Source organism: Trichechus manatus, unplaced genomic scaffold (genome assembly GCF_000243295.1).
Source record: "Trichechus manatus latirostris isolate Lorelei unplaced genomic scaffold, TriManLat1.0 scaffold00216, whole genome shotgun sequence".
Taxonomy (NCBI): Eukaryota; Metazoa; Chordata; class Mammalia; order Sirenia; family Trichechidae; genus Trichechus; species Trichechus manatus.
The window spans coordinates 1,527,018-1,549,542 of NW_004444152.1; positions in this window are offsets into that span (position 1 = coordinate 1,527,018).

Genomic DNA, 22,525 nt, shown 5'->3' on the forward strand with positions numbered 1-22,525 from the left:
AAATACGTGTTGTAAATCCCAACTCCTATATCTGTATTATAATCCCATTTGGGAATGGACTTTCTTTGTTATGTCAATGTGGCAGTATTAGTGTAAGGTGTGTTTTAAGTAAATCTCTTTTGAGATATAATAAAGCAGTTTAAGCAAGCAGAGGTGGGGGGAGATATATGCCAAGTCACATGAGATCTCCAAGGAACCAATAAACAGAAGCCAAAAAGAGACAGGGATGTTTCACCAGAACCGACACCCTGAATTCAGACTTCTAGCCTAAACTGTGAGAAATTAAACTTCTGTTCATTAAAGCTACCCATTTGTGGTATTTCTGTTATAGCAGCACCAGAAAACTAAGACACTATCTCTGGAAGGATTTGTATGAAACAGGTAATATTGGATGCCTTTGGGGAGGGTAACTGGGTGGATACGTTAGGAAGAAAATTTTTTACTGTATAATCTTGAAAACGGTTTGAATTCTAAACCTTGGAAATGTTACTTTAAAAGAGAATAAAATAATACTTAAATGAAATAACATATTTTGAATTACATGTTTTAATTATTCATTTAAATATTAACATTGAATTTAAATAGATGTTCAAAGTTGAGAACCATGAGTTGAGTGAGTGTGGATCAGGTGTCACTCTAATGGTGATCTTTCCATCATTCTTGCTTCCTGATAAGAACCTTCCATTCTCCCAACGAGTCTCTCTTCCCCAGACAAAAGGATGAAAAAGGGCAGCTCTTTCGGTAAGACAAAGATGGCAGTGGCTTACTTTTACTAGCTACATCCTGCCCCCAAGGCAGTCTGTAGAGCAGATACAGGTCCCACCCGTCCTCTAAAATTCCCAGATCCAAAGGAACTTGAGAAGAACTAGCTATGGGAAGACAAACTTGGGGTTTTCATATTTCTTACTTTTTTCTTCGATTGCAACTGAAGGCAGAAGTGTCAGCCATCCAAGTCCCGACAGGAGCAGAGAGCAGGGAACAGGGAGCAGGGAGAGAATTTCACATTAGACTCAGATCACTACAATAGCCAAGGAAACCAGAGCTGAATATGTCACTGGAGACCAGCCAATCCACCCACTGTTTGTATCAATAAAACTACTTGGAGCCATCCATCCATCTATCCATCCACCCATCCATCCATCCATCCATCCATCTGTCCATCCATCCACCCACTCACCCACGCATCTGTCCATCCGTCCGTCCATCCACCCACCCATTATATACCTATCGTCCATCCACCCACCCATCCATCCTCCCATCATACATCCTTCCATGCTTCCATCCATCCATCCATCCATCCATCCATCATCCATTCAACCAAACTAGGATGTGTTTATTTTTTTAACATGAGGATTTCACAGAGATGGGACTATGTTTGTCTTTTCCATCACTATACGTATTACCAGTGGTAGGCAGTCCCCGGATGGTTCAAACAGTTAAGCACTTGGCCACTAACCAAAAGGTGTGGAGGTTCGATTCTACCCAGAGGTGCCTCAGGAGAAAGATCTGGTGATCTACTTCCAAAAAATAAGCAATTGAAAACCCTATGGAGAAGGATCCTTTGTGGCACAATGGCTAAGCGCTCAGCTGCTAGTGGAGGAGTCGGCAGCTCAAACTCACCCAGTAGCTCCACAAGAGAAAGACCAGGAGATCTGCTCCTGTAAAGATTACAGCCTTGGAAACCCTATGGGGCAGTTCTACTCTGTCACATGGGGTCACTATTAGTCGGAATTGACTCAGTGGCACACATCTACAACAGAGGTGGCCTACTTTGCATACCTTGTGAAACCGCACCCAACATCTGCTAGCCATAGAGGAGATTAAACCCTATAATTGTAAATCAAAAAACCCAACCAAACCCATTGCCATCAGGTCAATTCTGACTCATAGCAACCCTATAGGACAGAGCTGAACTGTCCCATAGAGTTTCCAAGGCTGTAATCTTTATGGAAGCAGACTTCCACATCTTTCCCCTGTGGAGTGGCTTTTGGGTTCAAATCACCGACCTTTCTGTTAGCAGCCAAGTGCTTAACTACTGTGCCACCAGGGCTCCTTCTATAGTGGTAAGGACCACATAAAGCCACTTCTGCCCTTTGGAGCTCTCTGACCCAGAAACTCCCCACTTTGCTACTGAGGGACTTCATCTAGACATGTATGTCCCCCTACACTTTTTCTCTCCCCTGGGAGTTCCCTTGCCTTCTTGTCCTTCTGGTGGCCCCCATGGCACTTGCCTTTGGAAAGTCTCATTGCGGTGATGAACATCTCCCACATGCAAACATCTGTAAAAGTGTCGGCCCCAATAAATAGCTCGTTTGCAACACTGTCATTTTGTGGTCTTATCTTTGCCCTGGTGGTGCAATGGTTAAGCGCTCAGCCGCTAACTGAAAGGTTTGTGGTTCAAACCCACCAGTGGCTCTGCAGGAGGAAGACCTGTTGATCTACTTCCATAAAGATTACAGCCCAGGAAAGCCTATGAGGCAGTGCTACTCTGTCTTATAGAGTCTCTATGTGACAAAATTGACTGGATGGCACATAACAACAGCATCTTTGTCCTTAATCGGCCCCAAATCCCTCAAACTCACTACAGCAACATACAGAAACCCTATGAACTGAAGATTCTTAGGATGTTCGTTTTACAGATGAGGACAGTGAGGCTCACAGATGCAACGTCCTCCTCCCAAAGTCACAAAGAGTCTATCTCCAAGGGCCGTGGGGTGCAGTACCCAGGACTCACCCACACCGCCATCTCCACCAAAGGAGAAGGGAAATGATAACATATAAACCTGAAGCAAGGAGGAGTCTGGCTAGACTTCAGGATACACTGTCTGAAGCCAGCTCGAGGGATCCTCTCCACTGTAAGAAGAAACAGAGAGAAGCAAGGGAGTGGGTGAAGGCATTACCTTCTCGGGGAATACAGGTCTCTGCTAATCCCAGGAAAAGCAGAATCAGCAGAGATGTCTTCAGAAATGCTTCTGTTAGGAGCATAGTGGGGCCAGGATTTGGGGTAGATGGTTTCCTTCAATGCTAAGCAGGATTCTGGTCAACCACCCTCCTTCCAGTCTCCGAGGGTAAGGCTAGCTGCCCACACATACCCTCCAGCTTGCCCGGAGGCTAGCAGTTGTCCAGACCTGCACCCACACTAGTCACAACAAAGGGACTGCATCCTTCCCACTGACATCTTGTTATCTTAGAGCAACATTCTAGAACAATGTCACATTGAGTATGATGCTTTCGGCAAACTATGACCAATGACCAAATCCACCCCACCATCAATCCATGCATTTTTTTTTTTTTTGTAGGGTCCATGGGCTAAGTAAGAGTGGTTTTCACATTTTTAAATGGTTTGGGAAAACAAAAGAAAAATATTTTGTGAAGTTCCAGCATGCATAGACACAGTTGTATTGGAAACTCATCATACCCATTTGTTTACGTATTGTCTATGGCTGTTTTCAGGAATGGCACCCAAGGTTAAGAGCTCAGCTACTAACAGAAAGGTTGGAGGTTTGAACTCCCCCCAGAGGTGCCTTGGAAGAAAGGACTGGTGATTTGCTTCTGAAAGGTCACAGACATGAAAGTCCTATGGAGCACAATTCTACTCTGCACACATGGGGTCTTCATGAGTTAGAGTCTACTCGACAGCTACCGGTTTTTATGGCTGCTTTCATGCTGCAAGGATAGAGTCCAATAGTTGTGAAAGAGACCATATGACCTACAAAGCCTAAAATATTTACTATCTGGCCCCTTACAGAAAAATTTGCTGACTCCTGTCCTAGAAAATTTGTAAAGTTCAAAAAAACAACAAAGCATGCAAGCAAACAATAAGAACACCCTTCAGGCTTCTATGCAGAGATAACTATTATTTTCACATTTTGTATGTATGTCCTCTTCCAAATGCATTTATATTTACACCTGACTCTGATACTTACTATGTGCCCTGAGTAAGTTACTTATTCACATAATGTCTCAGTTTCCTCATCTATAAAAACGGGGTTGTGATATTTCCAACCTCATAGGGTTTGTTGAAAAGATTGTTGTCATTAAAGCTGCCATCAAGTTGGTCCCCAACTCATGGTGACCCCATGTACAACAGAAGGAAATGCTGCCTGGACCTGTACCATTCACATGCTTGGTTGCAGATCAAATCATTATAATCCGTAAGGTTTTCATTGGCTTATTTTTGGAAGTTGATTGCCAGGCCTTTCTTCCTAGACTGTCTTTGTCTGGAAGCTCTGCTAAAACATGTTCAGCATCACAGCAACATGTAAGCCTCCACTGACAGATGGTTGGTGGCTGCACATGAGGTGCACTGGCCAGGAATTGAACGCAGGTCTACCACATGGGAGGTGAGAATTCTGCCCCTGAACCACCACTGCCCCCGTACAGAAAGGATTAAATGTGTTTGTATCTCTAAAGCACATAGAACAGTGCACATATTCTCTCTCTCTCTGCATGTGTATTACATCAAGATAACAATATATGTATATACCATATATATACCATATATATATATATATATCTTATATGTGAATATCTGCAATAAAGAGCCCTGGTGGTGTAACAGTTAAGTGCTCTGCTGCTAACCAAAAGGTTAGCAGTTGGAACCCACCCAGCGTCTTCTCAGAATAAAGACCCGGTGATCTGCTTCCGTAAAGATTACAGTCAAGAAAACCCTATGGGGAAGTTCTGCTCTGCCACATTGGGTCACTATGAATCACAATTGACTCAACAGCACCTAATAACAATAGCAACATATATGCAATATCTTACATTGGTATGCATATCTGATGATGTGATCATTTTGTGCATGAAGTACTTTAAACTGCTTTATTATTCATGCACAATGTATACTGAACAGTTCCCCAAGTCTTCGAATATTCCTTGACCACCAAATTTTGTAAGCGTAACTTTCTTCCCCTGATCATAAAAGTAAAGCATGTTCATTGTAGAAAATAGAGAGCATCTAAAAAAGCACAGAGAAGAAGACTGAAATCTCAAATCATCGTTTCAAATAGCCAGGAAGAACTGTTGCTATGGTTGTGGAATATTTCCTTCTAGTCTTTTGTATGTATATAAATCCATTATAAAACATTTATAAATAAGGCATCACATCAGAAGTATTATTTTATAATGCATAATTTCTCTCACTTTATAATTAAGCATAAACAATACCAGGTCTCTTGGTAACAGTAACAGTGAGCATTTATTGAGCACTTACTGTGTACCTGGCTCAGTTTCCAAGTGCTCTGTATTTAATTAGCTCATTTCCCCTCACTGTAACTCTAGGGCTTTGTTGTTGTTAGGTGACCACATGTCAGTTATGACTCAGAGCGACCCCATGTGACAGTAGAACTGTCCCATAGGGTTTGCTAGGCTGTGATCTTTATGGGAAGGAACCTTGGTGGTGCAGTGGTTAAGCACTCAGCTGCTAACCAAAAGGTCAGTGGTTGGAACCCACTGCCGTAATCATAAAACTACAGCTTAGAAAACCCTATAAAGCAGTTCTACTCTATTCTATAGGGTTGCTCTGAGAGGAATAGACTTGAATAAGAACAAGAACAATCTTTAAGGGAATAGATCACCAGGTCTTTCTCCCACTAAACCCCTGGGTGGATGCGAACCACCAATCTTTCTGTTAGCAGCCGAGAGCTTGACCACTGTGCCATCAGGTCTCCTAGGAGGGCTCCCTAGCAGGTGGGTACTACTTAACTGCAATTTACCAGTTGTTATGGATAGAATTGTGTTCCCCAAAAATTATGTGTTGTAAATCTTAACCTCTATACTGTATATAACTTTACAGAAGTCTTTTGCAGCAGATTTGCCCAATGCAATGCGTCTTTTTATTTCTTGACTGCTGCCTCCATGGGTGTTGATTGTGGATCCAAGTAAAACGAAATCCTTGACAACTTCAATCTTTTCTCCATTTATCATGATGTTGCTTATTGGTCCAGTTGTGAGGATTTTTGTTTTCTTTATGTTGAGGTGTAATCCATACTAAAAGCTGTGGTCTTTGATCTTCATCAGTAAGTGCTTCAAGTCCTCTTCACTTTCATCAAGCAAGGTTGTGTTATCTGCATAACACAGGTTGTTAATGAGTCTTCCTCCAATCCTGATGCCCCATTCTTTACGTAGACCATCTTCTCAGAGTATTTGCTCAGTATACAGATTGAATAGGTATGTTGAAAGGATACAACTCTGACGTGCACCTTCCCTGACTTTAAACCACACAGTATCCCCTCGTTCTGTTTGAACAACTGCCTCTTGATCTATGTACAGGTTCCTCAGGAGCATAATTAAGTGTTCTGAAATTTCCATTCTTCTCAATGTTATCCATAATTTGTTATGATCCACACAGTCGAACACCTTTGCATAGTTAATAAAATACAAGTAAACGTCCTTGTGATATTATCTACTTTCAGCCAGGATCCATCTGACATCAGCTATGATATCCCTGGTTCTGGGTCCTCTTCTGAATCCTGGTTAAACTTCTGGCAGCTCGCTGTCAATGCAACTGCTTTTGAATGATCTTCAGCATACTTTTACTTGTATATGATATTAAGGATGTTGTTAGATCATTTCTGCATTCTGTTGGATCACCTTTCTTTGGAATAGACACAGATATGGGTCTCTTCCAGTCGGTTGGCCAAGTAACTGTCTTCCAAATTTCTTGGCATAGATGAGTGAGCACTTCGAGTGCTGCATCTGTTTGTTGAAACATCTCAATTGGTATTCTGTCAATTCCTGGAGCCTTGTTTTTCGCCAATGCCTCCAGTACAGCTTGGACCTCTTCCTTCTGTACCATCAGTTCTTGATCATTTGCTACCTTCTGAAATGGTTGAACATTGACCAATTATTTTTGGTATAGTGACTCTGTGTATTCCTTCCATCTTCTTTTGATGCTTCCTGCGTCATTCAAGATTTTTCCTATAGAATCCTTCAATATTGCAACTCGAGGCTTGAATTTTTTCTTCAGTTCTTTCAACTTGATAAATGTCGAGTGTTATCTTCTCTTTTGCTTTTCTAACTCCAGGTCTTTGCACATTTCATTATAATACTTTACTTTGTGTTCTCAAGCTGCGCTTTGAGATCTTCTGTTCAGCTTTTATTTCATCATTTCTTCCTTTCACTTCAGCTACTCTATGTTCAAGAGCAAGTTTTAGAGTCTCTTCTGACATCCATTTAAGTCTTTTCTTTCTTTCCTGTCTTTTTAATGACCCCTCGCTTTCTTCATTATGATGTTCCTGATGCCATTCCACAACTCATCTAGTCTTCAGTCATTATTGTCGAATGCATCAAATCTATTCTTGAGACTGTGTCTAAATTCAGGTGGGATACACTCAAGGTCATACTTTGACTCTCGTGGACTTGCTCTAATTTTCTTCAGCTTCAACTCAAACATGCATATGAGCAATTGATGGTCTGTTCTGCAGTCGGCCCCTGGCCTTGTTCTGATGATGATATTGAGCTTTTCCATCATCTCTTTCCACAGATGTAGTCCATTTGATTCCTGTGTATTCCATCTGGTGAGGTCCATATATATAGCCACCATTTATGTTGTTGAAAAAAGATCTTTTCAATGAAGAAGTCATTGGCCTTGCAAAATTCTATCATGCGAATTCCAGTGTCATTTCTATCATCAAGGCCATATTTTCCAACTACTGATCCTTCTTCTTTGTTTTTACCTTTCACATTCCAATCACCAGCAATTATCAATGAATCTTGATTGTATGTTTGATCAATTTCAGACTGCAGAAGTTGGTAAAAATCTTCAATTTCCACATCTTTGGTATTAGTAGTTGGTGTGTAAATTTGAATAATAGCCTTATTAACTGGTCTTCCTTGTAGGTGTGTGGGTCTTATACTATTACTGACAGTGTAGTACTTCAGGATAGGTCCTGAAGTGTTCTTTTTAAGGATGACAGCCATGCCATTCCTCTTCAACTTGTCTTTTGTGGCATAGTAGACCATATGATTGTCCAATTCAAAACGGGCAACTCCAGTCCATTTCAGCTCACTAAGGCCTAGGGTATCGATTTTTATGTGTTCCATTTAATTTTTGACGGCTTCCAATTTTCCTGGAGTCACAATGTGTACATTCCATGTTTTGATTATTAATGGATGTTTGCAGCTGTTTCTTCTCATTTTCAGTTGTGCCACCTAAACAAATGAAGGTCTCAAAACCTTTACTCCATCCACATCATTAAGATTGACTCTACTTTGAGGAGGCAGCTCTTTCCCTGTCGTATTTTGAGTACCTTCCAAACTGAGGGGCTCATCTTTCGACACTATATCAGACAATGTTCTACTGCTATTCATAAGGTTTTCACTGGTCAGTTTTTTCAGAAGTAGACCACCGGTTCCTTCCTCATAGTCTATCTTAGTCTGGAAGCTCTGCTGAAACCTGTCCACCATGGGTGACCCTGCTCATGTTTGAAATACTGATGACATAGCTTCCAGCATCACAGCAACACGGAAGCCACCACAGTAAGAAAACCTGACAGATGCATGGGGCATATCTGCTTGCTTCTCTCTTTTATATCTAAAAAAGTTAGACTTAAGACACAGCCTAGTCTTGTAGATTGAGTCCCGCCCCATTAACATAACTGCCATAATCTCACCTCATTAACATCATAGAGGTAGGATTTATAATACATAGAAAAATCACATCAGATGACAAAAGGGTGGACAATCACACAGAAGTGGGAATCACAGCCTAGCCAAGTTGCATACATTTTTTGGGAGGACACAATTCAATCCATAACATCTTCTGAAGTCTTCTTTAAGCCAAACGATAGTTTAGCTTAAATAGTAAAGAATATCTGCCTTGAGCATTATGCTTTTTTAAGGACTATCTTTATGGGATCATACTGACAACAGTAACTAGAAAGATAAGATAGGAATCTCGGGGCAGTGAGTTCATGTTAATGGGAGAGGAATAACTCAGAAAATGAGGATGAGAATGGTTGCACAACTTGAAGAATTCAATAATCAATATCACTGAATTGTACATGTAGAAATTGTTGAATGGGTATATGTTCTGCTGTGTATATTTTCAATAACAATTACAAATAAAATAAATAAATAAAAAAGTTAAACCATCAACAGCAACATCCCAGCTCTACAAGAAAGTTAATGGAAATCATTGACTTCCTCTGTGCTGGGCCTGGGGCCAGTTCAGAGCGTGGTTATGGTGGGAGGAATGAGCGTTCTGTCCCTGACACAGGCCCATTACTCCCACGAAGCAGCACCCACAACAGGGCTTCACCCCAGCCAGTGTGACCTGCTTGATCTCCTCAACACCTCTTGCCTCAGCATTCTGACTTCCTTCTCCCAAATTCCAGGGAATCTCAAGCCAAGCTGGCTAGTTCCTAGAATTAGCAATCCATTTCTTGTGTGCGGGTTGGCTTTCTATAAGGTTCTTGGGTGGCACAAACAGTTTGTGCTCAGCTGCTAACCTAAAAGTAAGCAGTTCAAATCCACTCAGAAGCACCTTGGAAAAAAGTCCTGGTGATCTGCTTCTTAAAGTTCGCAGCTATTGAAAACCCTATGGAGCACAGTTCTACTCTGACACACATTGGATTGCCATGACTCAGAGTTTCGATGGCAACTAATGGTTATGGTATTTCTATTTTTAACTTTCTAGAAACTACCAGGTTTTTTTTTTTTTTTTTAACAAAGGCTACATCATTTTACATCCTCAGTGACAAACATTTTTAGTATCTAGTGTTTTCTTCTTGGATCCACAATCAACATCCATGGAAGCAGCAGTCAAGAAATCAAAAGATGCATTGCATTGGGCAAAATCTGCTGCAAAAGATCTCTTTAAAGTGTTGAAAAGCAAAGATGTCACCTTGAAGACTAAGGTGCACCTGATCCAAGCTATGGTGTTTTCAATTGCCTTACATGCATGTGAAAGCTGGACGATGAATAAGGAAGACCGAAGAAGAACTGACGCCTTTGAATTGTGGTGTTAGTGAAGAATATGGAATATACTATGGGCTGCCAAAAGAATGAACAGATCTGTCTTGAAAAAAGTACAACCAGCATGCTCCTTAGAAGCAAGGATGATGAAACTACGTCTCATATACTTTGGACATGTTGTCAGGAGGGATCAGTCCCTGGAGAAGGACATCATGCCTGGTAAAGTAGATGGTCAGTGAAAAATAGGAAGACCCTCAAAGAGATGGATTGACACAGTGGCTGCAACAATGGGCTCAAGCATAACAATGATTGTAAGGATGACACAAAACCAGGCAGTGTTTCATTGTGTTGTACATAGGGTCACTGTGAGTTGGAACTGACTTGAGGGCACCTAACTACAACAACAACAACAGTGTGTCCTTCTGATATTTTCTTATATGTATGTGAGTATGTGAGTACATGTGTGTATGTGTGTGCATTAAATGCAGAGGAATTGGGGGAACTTTGAACAGACTTAAACACAGAAGTGACATGATCAGATTTTAATTAGAGAAAAGTCAGACTCATGAACGATTGCCTCCTTTGTTATGAGACCAGAAGAACTGGATGGTGCCTGGCTACCATTACTGAACATTTTGCTCAATGATTCTATAAAAGAATCCTGATCAAAAGGGGGAAAATACAGAATCAAATTTAAAATTCTCATGGACTACAGACTTTCTGGAGCATGGAAGCTGGATGAAACCCTGAAACTATTGCCCTGAGATAATCTTTAAACCTGAAACCAAAATATCCTATGAAGTCTTCTTAAAACCAAACAATAGCTTAGCTTAAATGGTAAACTCTCTGCCTTGAACATTATGTGACAACTCAAAAGATTAGATAGGAACCTTAGGGGGTAGTGAGTTTGTGTTAATGGGGAAAGAACAACTCAGAAAAGGAAGGTGAGAATGGTTGCACAACTCAAAGAATGTAATCAGCGTCACTGAATAGTACATGTAGATCCTGTTGAATTGGTGTATATTTTGCTGTGTATATTCTCAACAACAACTACAAAATAAATAAAATTCAAAATAAAATCAGACTGGTGGTTAGTGAGGAGATAGATGTGGGGGAGCCCCTGGTGGCAGGGACCAGTGGGAGTCACAGTGGTCCAGGGTGCCCAGGTGTGTGATGTCTGTGCTCTGAGTTAGGGCACAGGCAGTGGGATGGAGAAAAAGAAACGTTTAAGAGGAATTCCCAAAGAGGAAAGAGCAGGTGTTTTAATGTATTTTACCTATTGCAGATGATGGCAAAGAAAAACAACACGTGGTTTGGGGGTTCCTTAACAATCAATCAGTGCCCATGGAAGCTGTTGTAGTTGTTGATGGGTGCCATCGAGTCAATTCTGACTCATAGCAATCCCGTGTGAGAGAGTAGAACTGCCCCACAGAGTTTCCTAGGCTGTAATCTTTATGGGAGCAGATTGCCAGGTCTTTCTCCCACAGAGCCTGTGGATAGGTTCAAACTGCCTACCTTTCTGTTAAAAGCTGAGCCCTTAACCATTGTACCACCAGGGCTCCTTCCCATGGAAGTAGCAGTCATGAAATCAAACAATGTATTGCATTGGGAAAATCTGCTGCAAAAGACCTCTTTAAAGTGCTAAAAAGCAAAGATGTCACTATGAGGACTTAAGTGCGCCTGACTCAAGCCGTGGTATTTCCAGTTGCCTCATACTCAGTGAAAGCTGGACAATGGGTAAGGAAGACTGAAGAAAAACTGATGCCTTTGAATTATGGTGGTTGGCGAAGAATATCGAACATACCGTGAACTGCCAGAAGAATGAACAAATCTGTCTTAGAAGTACAGCCAGAATGCTCCTTAGAATCAAAGATGGCCAGACTTCATCTCAGGCACTTTGGACACGTTATCATGTTATTTTGGCTCATAGCCACCTCATGTAACAGAGTAGAACTGCCCCATAGCTTTCTTAGACTGTAACATAAGCAGAAGCAGGAGGGACCAGTCCCTGGAGAAGGACGCCATGCTTGGTAAAGTAGTGGATGAGCAAAAAAGAGGAAAACCCTCAACAAGATGGATTAATACAATGGCTGCAACAATGGGCTCAAACATAGCAATGATTGTGAGGATGACACAGGTCAGGACAAGGTTTCGTTCTGTTGTATGAGGGGTCACTATGTCTCAGAGCTGACATGATGGCCCTAACAACAACAACCAAAAGGAAAACCCAAGAAGAGGAGCAGGCCTGAAATGGAAGTACTCATTTTTGTGGTCTGTGAGAAGGTTTGTGAGATGTGCAGAGAGATGGTTTGGAATCAGTGGAATACTCAGGTCTAGGGCTCTGGAGTAGACACCCCAACTTGGCTGTCCTCTCTAGAAGGGTTATTGTTGTTTGCAGATGAGTTGGCTCTGACTCATAGCGACCTGATCTATAACAGAAGGAAACATTGCCCTGTCCTGACTGTCCTCACAATCTTTGGTATGTTTGAAGCCATCATTAGAGCCACTTTATCAATCCGTCTCATGGAGGTTTCCCTTGTTTTCAGTAACCCCCTACTTTACCACTGTGGATGTGGTTGATGTGTACTATCAGAGCAGAACTGCCCCATAGGGTTTCCTAGGCTGTAATGTTTACAACCTGTGGAGCCACTCAGTGGGTCCAAACCACCAGCCTTTGGGGTAGCAGCCAAGTACTTTAACAATTGTGCCACCAGGGCTCCTTTACTTTACCACTAGAAAAGTAAATTAGCCCCAAATAACTGTGAGGGAGATTGTGTGGGGAAATAGCTATGTATTAGTGTTAGGTACTAGGGAACTAGGAGCTTTGGTGGTGCAGTGGTTAAGTGCTTGATTGCTAACTAAAATATCTGCAGTTCCAACCCACCCATCGGTTCCAATGGAGAAAAGACGTGGTGATCTGTTCCTATAAAGATTACAGCCTAGAAAACCCTACGGGACAGTTCTCCACTGTCACATGGGATCACTATGAGTCAGAATAGATTCCACAGCATGCAACAACTAGGAGACTAAAGGCAGGAGAAACAGGGCAGAGAGAAACCATGGGGGGAGACTGAGTTAGGATATGAACAATGTGAATGAGGCTGAAAGAAAAGGTTTGAGTGATACTTAGAAGTTAGAATCCCTGGAACCAGGTGAGTGATCAGTGCCAGAAAAGAACAAAGGGGCCACCTGGCCATGTCCCCCAGATAGGCTCAATGTTCTCAATAAAAGACATGATGAGGAGGACACAGAACAATTATCTCCTGGGATAGGGACTGCAGGTTGCTTCCTTATGAAACACCTCATTGATATGCAGTAACTAGATACCTGGGCTTCTCACCTGGCCAATGAGCTGGCTCCCTTCCACCTTGCCTTCCCCGGCATTGAGGTCTGATCTGCTCAGACACAGGCCCAGGGAGATTGAGAAATCTTGGGAAGCCTTCCAGAATGTTGCCCCTACCTGTCCCTTAGTGATATCCCCAGGGATATATACAGGTACAGTTTTAGGGCAATCAGCCCCAACTTTTCTGTGGTCTCCTTTGGATAACCTATATTGCCTTCAATAAATACTGAGTACCTACTGTGTTCTTTGGGGGCAGTGGTGGTTCAGTGGTAAAGTTCTTGCTATTCATGCAGGAGCCTGTTTTCATTTCCCAGACAATGCACTTCATATGCGGCCACCACCCATCTGTCAGAGGAGGCTTGCGTGTTGCTACTATGCTGAAAAGGTTTCAGCAGAGCTTTCAGACTAAGAAGAATAGGAATAAAGGACTGGCAATCTACTACCAAAAATCAGCCAATAAAAAGCCTGTGCCCCCAAAACTATTGCCCTGAGATGATCTTTAAACCATAAACCAAAAATGTCTCCTGGTGTCTTCTTAAACCAAATAGTTTAGTTTAACTACTAAAGGATGTCTGCCTGGAGCATTATGCTGTTTTAGGATCTATCAATATGGGATCAAATTGACAACAGAAATTCAAAAGATTAGATAAGAAGGGTGAGAATATTTGCACAACCTGAAGAATGTAATCAATGTCACTGAATTGTAGACTTAGAAACAGTTGAATTGGAGGAGCCCTGGTGCCATAGTGGTTAAGCATTGAGCCTTTAATCAAAAGACTGGCAGTTTGAACCCAGTAGCTGCTCTGGGAGAAAGAGAGGGCAGTCTACTTCCTTAAAGATTGAAGCGTTGGAAGTCCTATGGGACAGTTCTAGTCTGTCCTATAGGGTCATTATGAGTTGGTATCGGCTCAATGACAGAGTTTTTTGGTTTTTTTTTTTTTTTGTGAATATTCTCAACATCAACAAAATAAAAATTAAAAAACAAAAAGCTCTATGGATCAGAGTGGTCCCATTTCCTACCAATAATGGGGAATGGGCAGGACTGGTCAGTGCTTAGTTCTCTGTGCATAGTGGACAGGTTTCAGCAGAGCTTCCAGACTAAAACAGATTGGGAAGAGAGGCCTGGCAATCTACTTTCAAAAATCAGCCAATGAAAACCCTCTGGACCACAATGGTTCTATCTTGTTTAGCATGGGGTCACCATGAATCAGAGAGCCGACTCGAGGACAGCTAACGACATGAACAATACATTTTTATAGTATTTAGTATATGACAGATACTGTTCTAAGCACCTTTGCATACAGTAACTCATACAACCCTATGAGAGAGGAACCATTACCGTTGTTGTTGTTGGGTGCTGCTGTTGAGTGGATTCCAACTCATAGCAACCCCATGTGACAAAGTAGAACTGGCCCATAGGTTTTCCTAGGCTTTAATGTTTATGGGAGCAGATTGCCAGGTTTTCTTCCAGAGCAGCAGCTGGGTGTGTTTGAACCAGTGACCTTTCGGTTAGCAGCTGAGCACTTAACCGTTGCACCACCAGGACTCCTTGGAACCATTATTAGCCCCGTTTTATAGATAAGGAAACTGAGACCCAGAAAGAGTAAGGTCCCCACAAAGTCTCGTAGGTAGCCAACGGCAGGCAAGAATCCGACCACTCCTACAACTGAACCAATTAGCTATTACAGTAAAACCTGCAAAAGCTGGAACCTGGGTAAGGCAGAAACTTGTCAGAGGAAGAAAACTCAAATATTTTCCACTAATAGAGAGTGATAGCAAGTGTTAAGACTGCACCCTGACAAAAGTGGACATCTTTTGAGACCTGGAAAAGCAAGGCAGTCCTGTGGAGTTCCAGTTCTCGCAGGTTTCACTGTATTATCCCTCATTTTACTCCACAGGAAACTGAGATCTAGAAAGAGGAAATAATTTGTCCAAGTTCACAGAGTCAGGAGGTGAAGGCACTGAGGTTTGAGCCCACATCTTTCTGATTTCACGGCCTTGTCCATTCCCCTTGCTCTTGGCCAGTCCCTTAAACCTCTGACTTGCTGCTCTCTCATCTGTTCCATGGGGGACAGGAGACCCCAATAGATCTTCTACCCAGGAGAGGTGTGAGCTTAACTGTAGGGCTTAATCATTTGCAAGACCTAGGGACTCCTAGAACTACCATGTTGTTATAGTTGTTGAGTTTTCGACTCATAGTGACCCCATGTGCCGAGTAGAACTACCCCATGCTATTTCATGGGCTGTAATATTTACAGAAGCAGATCACCAGGTCTTTCTGTCTCAGAGCCGCTGGGTGAGTTTAAACCATCAATCTCTAGGTTAGGAAGCAAGCGCTTAACCGTCGTGTCACTACGGCTTCTTAGAACTACCATGTGACTCAGCAATTTCACGCCTAGGTATATGCCCAAAAGCATGAACAGCAGTGACTCAGACATATGTTTACCAATGTTCATTGCAGCACTTTACACAATACCCCAAAGTTATAAACAACCCAAGCGTCCATCAATGGATGAATAGATAAACACAATGTGGTCTATCCGTACAATGGAATACTATTCAGCCATAAAGAGAAATGAAGTCCTGACACATGCTACCACATGGATGAACCTTGAAAACATCATGCCGAGTGAAATACGTCAGACCCAAAAGGACAAATATTGTATGACTCCACTTGTATGAAATATTTAAAATAGATAAATCCCTAAAGACAAAAGGAGATTGGTGGTTAGGAGGGTCTAGGGAAGGGGATAAATGGGAAAAAATCATCATGGAACTAGAGCTGAGCACCATAGAGCTGAAGCTTACTGGAGAAGTAGGGTACCTCTGGACACTTATCCGCAGAGCTAAAAGAGCTTTGTAACACTTGACCTAGCAGGATAGAGACCAAGCTTATGCGTAGAGGGGCCAACATCCAGGGAAAGACCTGCCTGCAGCCACAGCTGAGAAGAGGCTATCCTGATTGAAGAGCTGTATGCTGAGTTTTCCTGAACATGAACTCATGAGTTGTGTTTTATGTGAAGTATTCCTCAATTGCTTTGTTCATTTATTTATTTAGTATTCATCTCTACACAGTGGGATTATAGGTTACTTACATAGTCTCCAATATTCTTTATTCTTTTTCTGTATTTTCCAATTTTATTTCGTATATTTATAATAACAAAATAATATTTATTGTATATCATAATATATAATAAAGTCAATATATTATATATAATAATATTATATATAACTATGTTGTGGTCGAGCAGATTCCAACTCATAACAACCCCAAGTGACAGCTTAGAAATGCCCCATATTGTCTCTTAGGCTATAATCTTTACAGAAGCAGATCACCAAGTCTTTCTCCTGTGGAGCCGTTTGGTGGATTCAAACAGATGACCTTTTGGTTGGCAGTCAAGTGCTTAACCACTATACCACCATGACACCTTATTATATATACGTACAGTTATGCCCCACAAATGGCTGTTTGGGCAACGTACTATGGCATATAAGTCTGTGGTCCCATAAATCCAGAAATCCCGATCAGGGAATGGGAGGTAGCAGTGGTAATGGAGGAAGGGAACACAGCAGTTTCCTGCACACTACAAGGTGTTCTCATGTCTCTTGTATACAAAGCAATTGCACTGCCATGCGCCCGTTCCTTATTACAAATCATTGTATGTACCTCATATTTTTAATATAATAGGCTTTACAGGGTTTAGTTCATAACTACTTTCTGTACATGAATCTAACGTTAGTAACCCTGGACTGCCTGTATATAATATGGTGTTCACACAACATCCAAATCACACAACATCCTACTTCACAGAACATACCATGAATGTATATAATAACATTACATAGTAATTTATTATATAAAAATAATATATATAATATTAATACTATATTATATATCTAATATATATGTAAAATATATAATATATTTACTATCACATATATTGCATATTATATATAATATTATATCACATATATATTGTATATTATGTATGCATATATATTATATATGATAATTATAACATGTGTTAAAAAGTAACATATTATTATATAATATGTGTTATGTAATATTATTATATGTGTGTGTATATACATATACATAAGTTTCATGATCAGAAACAGACAGTAAAACTGTTCATAAATAAACATTGAAATCAAATCAGCCACCTTCAAGGCGGGGAAATGACGAATCATGTTTTGCAGATGCTCGGAGTTAATTTCTGATTCCAGTTTAGCATCTCACCTGGCAGACACTGAGCCACGCCCTCTGGGGCTTGTTAACTCCCCCCACCCCAATAGCCCTCAGCAGAACTCTGAAAGCAGATGGCATCCGCACTTTCATCTCCCCCAGCACCTGTGTAATTAGGACCAATTATTTCACCATCTCAGGGCAGGCCAGAAAAGCAGCTTCTTCTCTGGGGAAAAGATGCCGGAGAGAAAAAAATGCATCAGGCCACGGATGAGAGAAGTTTGGGATGACGTAAATTTTGAATACATTAGAGAGAAATGGCAAGAGGGGAGTTAGACCGGGGCTGTAATGAGGCAGCGCCCACCTGTGAATGATGGGTGGTTACGGTTTTTGTCTGATGAAGCAATGGCAGGATGTGCTGGAGTAGTTTCTTATTCTTAGTGGCACTGGGAAACCTCTCCCCCTCCCGGGCTGCCCTTCTACCCCCTGTCAATTCATCATTTCCCTTATCCCCTCCCCATGTTCTCATCTCTCTTGTCCACACTTAGGGTCAATATTTAGAATCTTCCAGTTATAGATTAGGTACAACTTTGTGTACTTTTTCACGTTCTAAATATTCATTAAAACCTCTTTCTTGATTTGATAGGCAGCTCAGGGCCAGCGAGTTTATGTTAATGGAGGAGGAATAACTCAGAAAAGGAGAATGAGTACGTTTGCACAACTTGAAAAATGTAATCAATGTCACTGACTTGTAGAAACTGTTGAATGGGTTATGTTTTGCTGCATATATTCTCAACAACAGCAATAAGATTAATAAAATAAATTAAAAAGTCCTATAGAGCAACAGAACAACCCGAACAGAAATAGTGAGAACGTTCACACATTGTGAAGAATGGAACAATGTCACTGAAAAACTTGTGTAGAAATTGTTGAATGGGAACTGAAACTGCTATGCAAACCTTCACTGAAAACACAATAAAATATATTTTTAAAAAAGCTCCTTCTCAGCATAGCACTCATAAAACAAATATCTCTATGAGTTTAAACTGACGAGAGCTAATCTAAAACACGTATGAGAACCTTAAGGGGCAGAGAGACTACGTCAATGGCAATGAAACAATATGAGTGGAGATAGTGAGAACCGTGACGCAGTGTGAAGTATGTACCCAGTGTTATGGAACTGTTCATGCAGAAATTGTGAACGGGTGTATGTTTGGTTACGTACATCGCCACCAAAGACTCAACAAAATATACAGTTTTAAAAGTTCTTTCTAAGGCCTCTTGGACCATTGTTGTACTTCCGGATTTTTTGCTTGTGTTTGGTTATTTTCAAAGAACATTCCCCATACTTACTAATGGTGGGATTTGTCTAGAAAACTTGTTAGGATGGAAGTTTCCCAGGCCCCTTTCCTGGAGGTTGTGTATGGCATCACCATGAGTTGGGGACCCTCTGGACAGCGGCTACAACTGTGAGTCAAGCACTCTTCCGAGTGCTTTTCATCTATTAACTCAGTGATTCTTTACCAGGAAGTTGGAAGCAAGCACTATTATCATGTTATATATGAGGACACAGAGGCACACGGAGGGTAAGTCAATGCAGACGGTCTCACAGCAAATGAGGTAAAGCTGGTAGTTCTAATCCAGGTTATCAGCCCTGGATTCCACTCCCTTAACCACTACTCTACACTGCCTGGCACGGTAGGGCACGGGGATGTGGTGTGTTTGGTCCCCTGGCTGTTCCTGCTGCCACATCCAACTACATATATGTATATATTTATGTGTGTGTGTATATATACATATATACACACACATATGCATAAATATATATATATAAATATATATATATATGTAGCCCTGGTGGCGCAGTGGTTAAGAGCTCAGCTGGTAACCAACAAGTTGGCAGTTTGAATCCACCAGCCGCTCCTTGGAAACCCTGTGGGGAAGTTCTACTCTGTCCTACAGGGTCGCTATGAGTCAGAAATCAACCTGAAGGCAACCAGTTTGTTTATTTGTTTTTATATACATACATGTACATATATAAACAAAATCCACTGCTTACAATTGATTCCGACTCACAGTGACCGCATAAGTCAGAGTAGAACTCCCGCATAAGGTTTCAAAGGCTCTAATCTTACAGGAGCAGACTGCCACATCTTTTTGTGGATCAGCTTGTGGGTTTTATATATATATATAAATAGTATGTATTATATATCTGTATATAATACCATTGCCATAGAGTGTCTTCTAACTCATAGTGACTCTATAGGGCAAAGTAGAACTGCCCCATGGGGTTTCTAAGGATCAGCTGTTGGATTCGAGCTGCCTACCTTTGGTTAGTAGCCAAGCTCTGAACTACTGTGCAACCGAGGCTCCTATATATACATAAACATACATGTGTACAAATGTACATGTATATGTTGTTCTAAGATGCTGTCAGGTCAGTTCCTACTCGTAGTGACCCCGTGTACAACAGAAGGAAACACTGCCCGGTCCTGCACCATCCTCATAATTGTTGCAATGTTTGAGCCCATCGTTGCAGCCACTGTGTCAATCCATCTTGTTAAGGGTCTTCCTCCCCACAAGACTGTCAGTTTGTCCTACTGTGGCGGCTTGCATATTGCTGTGATGATGGAAGCTATGCCACTAGTATTTCAAATACCGGCAGCATCACCCATGGGGGACAGGTTTCAGCTGAGCTTCCAGACAAAGACTGACTAGGAGGAAGGACCTGGCTGTCTACTTCTGAAAAAATAGCCAGAAAAAGCCCTTTGAATACACCTGTGTGTGTATGTATATGTGTGTGTGTGTGTGTGTGTGTGTGTGTGTGTGCAGGTGTATATATATATATATATATATGTATATTTATGCATGTGTGTATATATATGTTGTTAGTTGGTTCTCAGTCAATTCCAAACCCATAGGGTTTTAAAGACTGTGATCTTTCAGAAGCAGATCACCAGATCTGTCTTCTGAGGCATCTCTGAGTGGGTTCAAACCACCAAACTTTTGGCCAGTAGTTGAACGCTTAACAGATTGTGCCACAAAGGGACACTTCTATGTATGCACGTATATATATATATATATATATATATATATACATATAGTTGTTGCTGTTAAGTGCTGGTAAGTCAATTCCAACTCATAATCTCCCTATAGGATGTTGTAGAACTGTGTCATAGGATTATCTAGGCTGTAATCTTTACAGGAAAGGAGCCAGAGTGGCACAGTGATTAAAGCACCCAGCTGCTAACCGAAAGGTTGATAGTTCCAAGCCACCAAGAAATGCCTGCTGCACTGCTTTTGAGATGTCATAGCCTTGAAAACTGTATGGAGTGCAGTTCTACTCTGCACGCAGGGGATCACCATGAGTCAGAATCGACTAGACAGCAACAGGTTTTTTTGGAAGGGGTTATAAATATACTGGAGGTGAAATGATAATTTCCATTCTATGGGGAGCAGAGGACACAGAATCAAATACCAGGACCTCAGAGTCTGGCTGCCTCCCTCAGACACTTGCCCTGGATGTCATGACCGTCACGCTGAGCCCACTGTCCTGGCAGTGGGAAGCAGTTGGGTGAGTAGTTTCTATTTCAGTCTGAGAGGAAGAGTCTGCAAGGAAAGGAGGTGTGTGTAGCAGGGTGTGGGTAAGCTATCATATGGGAATAAGGAAATCGTCTGTGTTCAAAACCAGTCCAGTGTCGCAGAGAAAGCAGGCCTAAGTCCTGACCTTGAGCTGAATGAGAACAGAGAAATGGGGCCCAAGACTCTACCCAATCCCTCAAGGCTTCTAGTGTCATCCTTAAGAATAGTGATTTTTGGTGTTTAATCCTAGTGATCATGAAACTTGATTTTGAAGATGCCTATAGGCTGTAGTTCTGAATCACTCTGTTGTTCAGCAGGAATCATAAGAACTGTGAGGATTACTACAGGTCTGCCTGTAAGACCTCCATGCTTGTAATATAGAGCAGGATGAATATATGTGAATCATTGAATCCTGTGCAGAAATAGTGTATCTGAATGGTTGTTGCTAGAATAGAAATATTGGAACCATCCTGTCTTGTTTTTGTAAATGTTCTGATATTGTCTGCTGTCCTCTGGGCATTCAGTAGTTTTATTGATTGTAGATTTGTTTCTTTTGTCGTGCGTTTTTGTTTTATTTGGCTGTGTCTGTGTAGGCAGGGTGTGTTCTTCGCTGTTGGCTCGTCTTTGGACACGATACTTTTCCCCTCCTTCTCCAACTGGCAAGGTCAGTCACTCAGATATGGTACAGCAGGGCAGGTCTAGCTGAAGAGGAGTCTCTGGGATGGGTTGTTTGTAGCACTTACTATGGCCACCAGGGCGGGCTTGTAATCAGTGCAGGGAAGGTTCCGGTAGGCTTTGCCTGGGCTGCTTGGTGGTGTGATGTTCAGTGCATGGTGCATGTAGGCAGGATGGAGGGGGAAGATTGTGATTTGTGGAGCTAAGATAGGTGTGGGAGAGAGGAGAGAGGAATGGGAGCCAAAAACATACAAACAAAAAAGAGTTGTAGGGGAGCTTGCCATTGTATTGGAGATGAGAGACTAAGAAATGGAGAAAAACAGAAAGGAGAACAAAAAAATAAAAAATGAATAAATAAAAATTAGAAAGAAAGAAGAAAAGTAAAGCTCCCAGGGATCCCTCCGGTGTGGCTGTGAGTTCTGGGGAAGTTGCTTCCAGGCCGTGAAGTACAGCCTGGCTAAAAGGGGTACTGGTGTCACTCAGCACCAGGTATTCAGGGTACAGGAAGAGAAGGAAAGTATAGAGAGATGAGAAACTGCGTAATGAATAAAGACCAAAAGGGAAAGAGAGGGAAAACAAAATAACACAAACAAATTAAAAAACAAAACAAAACAAGAAAATCCCCCAAAGAAAAACAGAAAAAAAAGCCCTCCCAAAAAAAAAAACAAGAAAAAAGAAATGCTCTCGGGGATCCCTCTGCATGTCTGTGCAAACTGAGGGGGTAGGTCCCAATCCACGCAGTAGTGCCAGGCTAGAATGGGCTCCCATTTCGAGAAAAGAAAAAGGAAAACAAAAAGCAAACAATTCAAAACAAACTAACA